This window comes from Protopterus annectens, chromosome 16.part0, assembly GCF_019279795.1.
Source record: "Protopterus annectens isolate FY-2018-M chromosome 16.part0, PAN1.0, whole genome shotgun sequence".
In the NCBI taxonomy this organism is placed as follows: Eukaryota; Metazoa; Chordata; order Ceratodontiformes; family Protopteridae; genus Protopterus; species Protopterus annectens.
This window is the reverse complement of record NC_056750.1, coordinates 379,769,167-379,780,982: the sequence shown is the minus strand read 5'-3', so window position 1 is coordinate 379,780,982 and position 11,816 is coordinate 379,769,167. Positions and strand designations below refer to the sequence as shown.

The 11,816-nt window shown below is 41.9% G+C and overlaps 1 protein-coding gene across 1 annotated transcript in view; it reads left to right on the top strand.

The window, feature by feature from the left end:
* Window positions 1–11,816, top strand: part of CNTRL (centriolin) — a 4,034,091-nt gene that overhangs the window by 2,739,819 nt on the left and 1,282,456 nt on the right. The gene's annotated exons all lie outside the window — the stretch shown is intronic.

Below are 11,816 nucleotides of genomic sequence, written 5' to 3'. Positions count from 1 at the left end.
TTCGTAAGCCTTGGATTTTGAGAAGAATCCTAAAGTGCATCCTCAACCAAAAGGAATATCTACTGTTGCTCTGCATTCGGTATGAAAAAAAACACTGCCTGTGTTAAGGGGACAGAATAATTTTGTTTATATCAATTTCCCATTCATTTCATTTAAAGGAGATGCATGCTACTGCAGTCTGCTGTTATTTCCTGTCTGTCACATTGTCATTCTTGCAGTTACTTTAAAAACTGCTGTGTTCAGAAGAGAAAGAAAAGTCAGATGTGAGTTTTCAGAACCTACAGAGCATCCATGTTGTCTTCAGATACAGAGTAGAGACTGTCAGTGGTTTTATAGTGCTGCTCTCCACCACTGTTGCTTCCTTACTATTTATACCTCCAGAAACATCAATAAGAAGAATGTCGAAAGGTCATCAGTTTAAGCATTCTTTGCATGCACTTATTGGCAAACAAAAAGGGGTCAAGGATAATGTGTCCAGAGCAAGGCCGGAGATGTAAATGATTTTCTGAGCCATCTGGCCTTCACCCTTTAATGGTCTGTAACCTCTAACCAGACCTTCGATTTTCAGTAAGAGGTAAACTTTTAGCTGTATACTCTATTCACCTGAACCCTAAGGGATGCAGTGATTAGACTTTTCCTTACCATTAGTTCTTAGGAGAAATGAGTCTTTAGGTGCTCATTGCAGTCAGCATGGTGGCTGTGTGGTGTGAAATCTATCTTACATCTCCAGGGTTTGGAATTTATTTGTGACAAAGCACGTTGTGTGGCATTTGTACTTGCCCCCATGCTGCATGAGTTGTTTACTCCAGACACTATTTACCTTGCACATTCCAGAAAGATATTGTTAAATTGGCTGTACTAGATTGTCATGCAGTGTTTTTACCCTTGCCCTTATAGCCTTACTTCTGATTGAAAAGGGTTCACAGACCCGCCCACTTACTTGCTTTTTGACAGGTGATAAAATAGCCAGCCAGATGGACAGATGTTAAATGGCAGAGTTGTTAGGACATAATTTCACTTAAAAGCCATGTAATTTGACTGTTTTTCATGAGCTTTCTCTCAGAACGTAGACTCTGAATTCAGATAAGGACCAGAAGTGTTAATAGGGTGTGGCAAAGGGGACAACCAACTCAGGTGCAAAGTTTTAGGGGTTTCCTCAGATCTTAAGTGTATTGCCAGCATTCATTAATGCTGGTATTGCATTTGTGGTCTGAACTGAAGCAGTGCTTTAGCACACTGTCTCTTGCATAAACTGGAACAGTTGCATGATATAAATGTAGCAACCAGTTTGCTACACTTTAAAATTAAAGAGCTTTTTTTTCTTTAGGTTTGAATTGAAGCATTTTAGCACCATATGTGTCATAAATTGTAGCAAATTGCTGTTTTACTACAATTTAAGAAAAGCTTTTTTCATTCCCTGAAAACAGTGGACCTGGCTTGCTCCTTACATTAATAACATCAATTTGCCAGACTGGGGAGCAGAGCTTCTTTTTTTTTTTTTTTTTTTACCCTTCTGTCCCTCTTTTTCTCTGTTCTCCTCAAGGCGCATGCTTGAATGCATGGTTTGAGAAGAACTGACCTTTTTTCTTAAATTAGGAGCATTACATCAGAGGATGGCACTGAGTGCCAGAATAACTAGCTACTGCTCTAAGGATCAGCTGTCCCACTCAGCCTATTTTAGTTTTATTTTAGTTTGTTTACCATTTTGTTTTTTGTCTACATGTTACTTTTTCTACTGGATATCTACAGATCTTATTTGCCATTAGCTTTTTTTTATTATTATTATTATTACCACCTTTTCTCTCACCCCTCCTAAGAATTGTGTGCAGATTACCTTATCCAGTGTTAATGTCTTAGTAGTTATTTTTCTCCTATGTCTTCCCTTAAAAGACTGTTTGGTTCAAGTGTTCCTGTGAAGTAGTACTTTCTCTTGTCTCCCTTGAACTGTCCTATCTTTATAGCTTCAGATTTTATGTGCTTGTTGTTATATGTCACTTTATTTGAAAGATGATACCCCCTTTGATTTTGTAAATTAAGTTTTTGCAGATTAAAATTTTATTTAGAATAGTGTAGTATTTAGAAGTGTCTTATATAGGTTGTTTCAGTCTTTATATAGATACTGGTGTAGTATTTTTGTCTCTCTATGGCTTCATTTGTTGACACTGCACTACATTTGTTGCTGGCTTCCGAAATGCCTTTATTTTGTCTGTGTCATTATAATGATGAAGTCTTCTGAAGCTCCTGCCTTAGTGTAATAGAGTCATACAGAGTGTCTGTAGTGGAGAATTCTGCATGCATGCTTTAGTCTTTCTGGCTTTTTATCAAAATGTTTTCACAAGGGTGGTGTTTGTGACAGTATCCTACATCGGGTGACTTGACAAAGTGTTAGCCAGTATCACATTTTGTCTGAGTAAGTGATATAATTTGCACAAGTGTACACTCCAGTGTCCTTTCCCTCTTGTCCTGTCCTGTGGTAGTGACAATAGTAAGTTTATTGAATAGTGATGGTAGTAGTTAATTATCGCCCTCATGTAACATACCTTGAAAAGCTTGACCATCCAGTCCTCCTGGCCCTAATTCACCCATGTATTCTTCTTTTTTACCAGTTGCAGAACTCCTCACATTACCATTTGGTGGTGATTTCCCCTGTCCAGGGGTTATTATTATTTTTTTTTTGTAATCTGATGTAATTTTCATTCATTCTTTAACTGACAGGTTCCAACCTAGCCACTTTTGCCAGTTTCTCAGATCCAACTTTTGAGCTCCTTCCTTTACCCATAGTGCCCCACTAACCTAACCTACCATATATCTTGTTTGCCATCATATCTTTCTGATGTGGATCCTTCTCTCTCGAACAATCATTTATTTTTTGTCAGGGTTGTAAGTCTTTTGTCAAATTTTTTATTACATTTTTATCATCTTCTGAATTTCCTCACCTGACCTCCCTTATCTTCGATTGTTTTTTTTGGGTTTTGTCCGTCAGGCAATACCTCCTTTTTCATACCTAATGCTTGAATATTCCTTTTATTACCACTGTTGGTACTTTTACCTTTTTTCCTCCCTATTTTCTACCCTTTAGATGGTATTCCTTTGTTGGTACCCTCTCTTCTGCATATATATATATATATATATATATATATATATATATATATAAATATATACATATATGTGTGTGTGTGTGTATATATATATATATATATATATATATATATATATATATATATATATATATGTATATATATAAAACATTTCTTCTTTCCTACCTTAATTATCACTCTCAGTTTCTTGGTTTAGATCAAGTATAGCATTTTTTTCTTACAAGCTGACTGGGTTAAAGAAATGCATTTCATGGAGGCATAAGATTCCCAACTCTGATGCCCACACGGAATATGTTTATTGCTTGGGCACTGCCTAGTTAGATACTGACTGCACTGTCTGTGAAGGTTGCAACTGCAGAGCTATAAGTGAAGCATAAATAAGTTAATATTGAAGAGCCTTCTGATTTCTGTTTCGTCTTCTCAAAACCCCCACCAAGAGGTCTGAGAAAGGGAAGCCTAAATCTGCTCCTAAAGATAAGGATACCAGAAAAGGATCTGTGGACTGCACATCTGGTTCAGCTGCAACCACCAAGCCCCTATCAAAGATTTCAGAAAAGCCCCTTCCGACTCTCAATTAATATCTCCTTCTCTGATCCATCACTTGGTTTCAGAGCCCTTGGATCCGAGAACCTTGTGGGTGTCCCCATTTGATATGAAGACAGGTCATTCTGTGACTCTTACCACTTCCTTGAGCCTTACAGCTCCATTCCTTTCTGAGCAGAAGGGCTATTGGAGCTAAAGTATCGGCACTGACTCCAGGGGGTTGAGGTCAACTCTGAAGTTATCAGAGCCATATTTGCCTCTTGGTGCTTTGACAATGAACAGGTCAGGTGTGATGCCATCCTTGGGAGGGGGGATTCATGGGTCATTGGCACAGGGGACTTTGGCTGTGGTGCTGCCAGCCTGTGTTTCACCTAGGCCCTCTGCCTTTGAGATAGTGGAGAGGGCCTTCTCTTTGGCTAGAAAGAGGCTATCCTTGCCCCCCCCCCCCATAGATCCCATTTCTTTACCAGCATCAGGTCTTAGTTCTGAGCCTATCCCTTCTGTTCCACTAGGACAATCAACCAACTCAAGTCTCCAGTCAGTCCCTCAGGACGTCCCGCTCACTTCCAATACCTCACCAAACCACCCCACTGATGAGGTCCCCCAGAAGAGAACATGCAAAAGGAAATACTTGGATTCCCTAGGAATCTCTCACTGAGGACACTGACTTTGATGAAGGGGAGAGGTCCCCTAGATCTACATCTGAGAACATCTCTTTTGGAGAAATACTAGAACTTCTAAAACAGAAAGGTGGTTGGATTTCTGACAGTCCTTCCCAGGAAGAGTTGGTGTTCTTGGAGGCTTTCAGGTCTGGCCCGGCTGCATCTTGGGTGACATCTCTTGCTGATGAGCAACTAGACCTTGTCTTATGCTGTGCATGGAAAGGGCTGGGAACTGTGGAGCCTATTTTCTGTCTCTCATAAAGAATTTTAGTCCCTGTTAACAGACAAAACACACTGGAGTAAGGGGGGTCCTGGCAGATGCCAAGATTCTGGCAGCAGTCACTAAGAAGGAGCACACAGAGCAAAGCTCATCTGTTGAGCCCCCTAACAGGGAGCCTAGGGCCTTAGACAGATTTGATAAGTGTGTGCGCTTCAACGACCTTTGTCCTTCGGTCATTTAATTATTTGGCGCACTCTCTAAATCTCTTTCTGGGTCCTTGTCTGTGGAGGAACAGCATAAGACCTCTTCATGACTGGCCACCTTCCAGTCCTATCTAATGCATCCAGGAGGATGATATCCCACACTGCAGAGGGTACCTCACAAGGTGACAGGTTCAGGCATAACCATCAGGAGATATGCCTGGATGTGCCTATGTGATTTTGAGGAGCCCTTCAAGTCTTCTTTCATGAGTGCTTCTTTTTGACAGAACTTCCTTGTTTGGCCCAAATGTGAAGAAAATGCTCTCCAGAAGTGAGCAAGATGTTAAGACCTTTTTTGCCATTGGGATCCATTTTTTTTTTTTTTACTCCTGAGATCTTTTTCCTGGAATCAACTAGGAGGCAGGAAAATGTGAGTTCACAAGTCCCAGATTCCTTTCTATGATTCACGAGGAGATGGTTCTCTCTTAGCGGAAGATGCCGCCCCCCATGGCAGAGGTGGCCTGCAGAACCAGGGTTTCCAGGATTCTTTCTCAGATAAACCATACCAGCAGTGCTGAAAGATTGCCTGGCTGCTATTCTCTGGAGGCATTTGGGGGCACTTGTCTCTGCACCATGAAACTTGGGCATCCATCACAAAAGATTCTTGGGTTCAGACAGTTATAACCAGAGGTCATTTTATACCATTTCCCAAACTCCCCTTTCAAAAATGAAAATAATTCTCAGTGTTCCACCCAATCAGAGGGAGGCAGCAGCCTTGGAAATAGAAAAGCTGCTTGAAAAAGAGCCCTCCAGGAGGTCCCCCAGATAAGATAGGATTCGGAACCTACTCAAGATTCTTTTTAGTGCCAAAGAAGACTTGGGACTTGATACTCTTTCTGGAACTCACCAATCTAAATCAATACTTGAATAATTCAAGGTTCCAGATGGTCATGGTTCAGTCCATTTCACCTCTGCTGTGGAAGGATGACTGGATGTGCTCGATAGATCTTCAGGATGCCTACTGTCACATCAGAATGAACAGGCACTCCAGAAGATAGCTGTGCTTTCAGCTGGTAGCCAGTCATTATCATTTCAGAGCACTGCCCTTTGGCCATACCACAGGCACCAAGGTGTTCACCAAATGCACAGCAGTGGTAGCACCTCAACTGAGACTGCTGAGAGTCAGGGTGTTTTCGTACCTACACAACTGTCCCAACAAGTTTTTGCTTTTAAAAGTAATGGACTACTTCCTCCAATTTTGTCTTTATTTAGGCATCACAGTCAACTACACCAAGCCTTACCTCACACCCTCACAGAATCTGGAGCTTATAGGTGCTCTTCTAGACACAGTCATTCAGGTAGTGTCACTTCTCCCTTAAGAGTACGAACACTCAGATCCCAGGTCATGAAATTGATCTCACATTCTTCCCGTCCAGCACATCTAATCTTACAAATGTTAGTGTCCATGGCAGCAGCAGTCACTGTGATTCCTCTAGCCAGATTTCATATGTGGGTTCTGTAATGGACTCAGTCTGTACAGTGGTCTATTCTTCAGTAGCCCATGTTCGCCCCAGTCAGGATCACTCAAACGTGCAAAAAATATCTTCTGTGGTAGATATTCTCAGACAAAGTTTCTCTACGCCATCCATTTGTTCTTCCACTGCTGGCAGCCATGGTGACCATGGACACCTCCCAGCTGGGGTGAGGGGTCTTTAGTTGGGAAGAACAGTCCAAGGTACATGGCCCCTAGAAGAGGCCAATGTGCATATCAGTGTCCTGGAAATGAGAGGGGTCCTTTAGCGTTGCAGGCCTTTCAAGGCACTCTTCCATCTGGGACGACTGTGATTCAAATGGACAATATATTATTTCTGTAGTCTGGTACATCAGCAAATGGGGGAACCAGATCTTATGCACTATGTCAAGAAGCAGTGAATGTATGGTAGTGGGTGATCTTTTCCAGCCATTTTCTCATAGCAGTGCACATACTGGGGAAAGCAAGCCTGCTTGTGGACAAACTAAGCAAGTCCATTCTGATGCCTCAGAAGTGGTCACTCAGTATCAAAGTAGTGGAGAGAATCCTCCATCAGTGTGTTCAGCCATGCTGCAACCTTTTTGCTTCTTCCCTCAACAAGTGCAACAGGTTCTTTGCCAAGGTCCCCACTCAGGGGGGAGTCACCGAGAGATGCTGTAGTTCACAAGTGGTCCCCCTCTCTCCTTTATGCCAGGGCTTTCAACACCATCCCCCACTCTGGAATTATAGATAAACTCACTAACCTAGGTATAAATCCCTATGTCACAAGATGGGTTGCCAACTGGCTCACTGACAGAACCCACACTGTGAAAGTAGCAGACTCCAAATCCGACTTCATACCCGTGACAAGTGGAGTACAACAGGGTTCACTCCTGGGTCCTCTCTTAGGTTCATAGGTAGGTATTAGGCTATCGGCCTAAGGGCCTATGTAAGCCTAGCCAACAAAGTTCCATAGCTTACGCCACCCAAGAAAGTTGGTATCTACTTCTCTGAAGTACAGGGTAACACAGAAGGTCTTTGGCTAACGAAGTTCACAGATGACTGCAAACTAGGAGCCATAATTGAAACTCCTAACCATGTGGACATCCTATAAAAGGGCCTCACTGAGACAGATGCCTGGTGGCAAAGCCATGGCCTCAAGCTCAGTGCCAAAAAGTGCATTGTCATCCCTTTTGGTAAAAACTCTGTACCCATGAACTACCACATAGGCAGTAGTCTACTTAACACTGAAAGTATGATAAGAGACCTTGGGACACAGGTAGACAGTAGTCTCTCCTTTGATAATCACATCGACACAGTAGTCAGGAAATCCTTCTATGTGGCACACCTCATCACAAAAGGTTTCTCATCCAGGAAAAAAGAGGTCATTGTTCCCCTCTACTCGTCACCCATTAGACTCATTATGGAACACAGCATCCCTTTTGGTATGTACCTCACAAGGCATCTACAACAACTGGAAAGGCCACAGAAATACTTCACAAACAGGATTACCGGCCTCAAACAGATGCCCTATGTCGACCGTCTAAAAAAACTCCACCTTTACTCCGTCGCATGTCACCTACTCAGAGGCGATCTCTGCCTAACATACAAAGCTATGTCAAACCCAGAGCTGTTGAACATGCTCCACTTAAAGAAATCCCAATCCCTCTGAGCTACACGCTGTAGGGACCTAAACCTTGTCACAACAATAAACAGAACATGCTGGAGGGATAGATTCCTGTCCCAGAGACTTCCCATACTCTGGAACAAACTACCTGTCTATATCAAACAAAGCTCTTCATTGGCACTATTCAAGAAAAACTTGATGATTTAATGGGAGATAGGAAATTCACCCTGGGGATCACTTCTGTGGCTCTGCTCGACAGGGGCACAGGAAAATAATTTTCTTGGGTGGCGAAAGCCAGAGTACCTTTTTGGCTAGGCTTATATAGGCCCTAGGGCCAATATCCTAGTACCTACCTATGAACCATTACCTCTAATCGCCAAAATCGTACAGAAATCATACTGGTTGAAAAGCAGAACTATCCTCATTGCATCTTTTTGGTCTCATCAAATTTGGTTTCCCTTCCTGTGGGCTCATCTTCTGTATCTGCCCCTGAATACTGGACCACAATGCAGACCTTCTGTCTCAACTGACAGGGATCTCTCATCCAGACATAATAGAACTCAAGCTGACTGCATTGTTTCTTCAGTTCCACTGATGGCTAGACAGAGCAGGCCTTCCTCCCCAGTCCAGCATATTTTGTTGTCCTCTCAAAAGAATTCTACTAGAAAAATTTACAAAAGCAAGTGGAAGCAATTTCTTAGTTTGGGCCCTCACAATTTGGACCCCTTTTCTGCCTTTGTACCAGCAGTCCTTCAGTTTTATCTTCATTTTTTCATGAGGGGGCTAGTTTCTCTTCTGTTAAAGTGCAGTTAGCTGCCATTTCAAACTTCCATTATTCTTCCTTAGCTTCTCCTAGGTTGTATAAGGCCTTTCTGAAAGGAACCTTCTTACTTAGTCCTGCAATCAAGGACTCTACTCTGCCTTGGTATTTAGCTGTCCTGTTTCAAGGTCTAACCCAAGACCCCTTTGAACCTTCAGTCAAGACAGACCTAAAGTTTTTATCCTGAAAAACTGTTTTTCTAATTGTTATGAGTATCCAAACTCCTCGCTCTTTCCTGTAAACTTTGCTACCTGTTTTTGCTTAAGGATATTGTTTTCTTACATACTAACCTGTCTTTCTTGGCCAGGACGACTTGAATGTCCTGTATTGATCAAGTTATTAACCTCCCAGTTTTCTTCCCAAATTTCTCTAATAAGAGAGAATACATGCTTTACCTTTTGGATGTACACAGACAACTTTGATTCTGTCTCCAGTGAACCAAAGATTTCAGGAAAACTTACCAGCTGTATGTATCCTTTTCATGGGCATGGCAGTTTCTAAACCTTAGCCAAATGGTTAACTGATTTTATATCCATCGTCTACAGCCAAAGAGGGCTGTCTTTGCCTAAGGCCCCCTAAAACACATTCCACGAGGTTTATGGCTGACTCTTCAGCTTTTTGGTCAAGAACTTCAACAGATGACATTTGTACCACTGCCACTTGGTCCAATGCGCATACTTTTATTGCTCATTAAAAGTTGGGTTTGGTTCCATGAAACAGAAGTACCTTTGGCTCCACAGTACTGTGAAATATCCTTCCATGAGGTCCACCCAAGGTTCATCTCTCTCTGTCCTTTCAGTTGAGGAATGAAATGAAATTGACAACATCAGATACAAAATTTATGTTCTCACCATAATGATGCATCTGTGTTGTCCATTTTTATTCTTCCACAACTTTCTGTCCTCCTAACCCCCATCCCTTTACTCTTTCTTTGTTGGGTTCTACATCTCAAGTGACTCGGCACTCCATTAAGTGTAGGTATGATGCAAATGATGATGCTTCTAGGGCTGATGCATTTGGTTCTTTTCTGAGACGTTACTTTTGGCTTCAAAATTTTGGATGCTCTTCTTGAAGATAAAAATCTTTTTGGTCTTACTATTGCTGAATTTTTTAATTCCCTCCATGACAATACCAAGGCCTTGCAGGAGATGAAACATGTTTTTGTTTTCTCCTATCGCTAATTTTCAGAGGAAATATCCTTCCAAATCTGCTTTTCTTTGCAGGCAGTCTTGTGCTCCACCCAAAGGTAAGCCAGGTTTTAGGTATGTACCCCCAGCTAAGTCTACAGAGACCCATAATTCTCAGAAGCCTACTTTTTAGACAAACTAGGTTCCATCTGACAGTTTGCTTCTCTTTTCTCTTGGCCAGGTTCCGTTGTCCCTTCATCTTTCCCTGTCCCTTCCAAATTAGTTGAGTCTGTGATTCCCATGCACTGGCCCAGCAATCAAGGAGCCTAAATCCTCACCACTAACACCAGTGAGGGGCGTCCGCATAGTGGAGGATAATAAATACACATACAGTAAAGTACAATTTCCCTTAAGAGCAGACAGAGAGATCACAGTCAGTCTGGGGTTGGTTTCTCCCTTTCTCTCCAGATCCCCAATAAGACTTTCCACTGGCACAGCTCTAGGGTCCAGGTCTCAGCCTAGTGGGCAAGCTAAAACCTCCAGCACCCTCTCTGTCCAACGAATGCTTCATGTCCCTGCCCAAGTAGCTGACCACACACACTTTGAGATAAAAGTTTATATACAACCACACAGGCACTCCAGGGGAAGGCTAGCACAGATTCTCCAGCTGTGCCCCCTTTCTGCCCAGTGTAAAAGGTAGTACCAGCTGTCACCACCCACTAATATCAGCTACTAAAAAGGCCCTTAACAAAGGGTGTCCAATTATTACTGTGCAATGTTATTATCCAACTGGTAAGTGTGACTGAGCAGCAAGGCTTCTTTGGAGTGACTTGGACATTATCAGTATATACATGCAATGTACTCAAGCTTAAATTATCTTTACACAAAACAGCCACAGTTGAAAGGTTTAAAAATATTTAATAATAAATAATAAAAACACATGGCAATACTTCTTACTACACAGTGCTAGTCAGGAGTTCAGAGATCACAGAGAAATGCTTAAAATAATACAGTAGAAAAGTTCTGGTTTCAGTACAGAAAAAAAAAACTAATCTTCCTATTTCCTAGCTATAGCTAAGAGAAAACACAGTTCTAAAATAAACTTACATATAGAATACAGGCAAATATTGTTGTGTTGGATGTTCTCAAGACAAATGCTAAATGCTCTGAGTCTCTCTCTGTCCTTAATTTGATAACACAGTATCACTGACTCATTTCAGATTACATCATTATTTTCTGTTTCCCAGGCTAACAGAAGCTCAGAGTGTAACAGCTCATTTGATCTTGTAGCTGGTCAGGATGCCAGAGCAATAAAATACATTATACATGCAAATTCTAGCAATTAACTCCAGTCTCAAAACAAAAGCAAGAATTTCTTCATCCAGACATTTCGGCTCCAGGCCCTGAGATCAAGGACAGTCATCAAATGCTTGACTTATCAGCTTTCTTATAGCAGATTGCACTGTTACATTTTGCAGTTCAACATCCAATACAGTCTTTTCACATTTACATTTAACAGAACAAGCCTGTGGCTTATATTACCATTTACAAATGACAGCATTATCTATAAAATTCTATCTGGCTAGGCTGGCATCATTCACCTGTCTCCACATGATCACTCAAGACTCTTGGGTTTTGTCCATCATCTGCTAGGGGTATTTCAAGGTGTGGAAATCTCTTCCTCCCTTTCTGGACATCTCACAACCTCTTCAGGAACAGCTTCCTTTTCTTTTCAAAGGTGCTTTAGGTTCTTCTAGACCAGGGCACCATTCCACTTGTGCCCAGGAAAGGAAGGGGTTTTATTCTAGGGTGTTTCTGGTTCCCAGAAAGGAAGGCACCTGGAGGCCAGTTCTGGATCTTTCTCAGCTCAACACCTTTCTAAAGTCCCTGTGATGTCCCTCCTCTGGGCCAGGAATCAAGGAGCCTCACTCCTCACTACTTACACAGGTGGAGAATGTTCACTTAGAACAAAAATGGATACACACAGTATTTTCAGATGCAGCTATTTG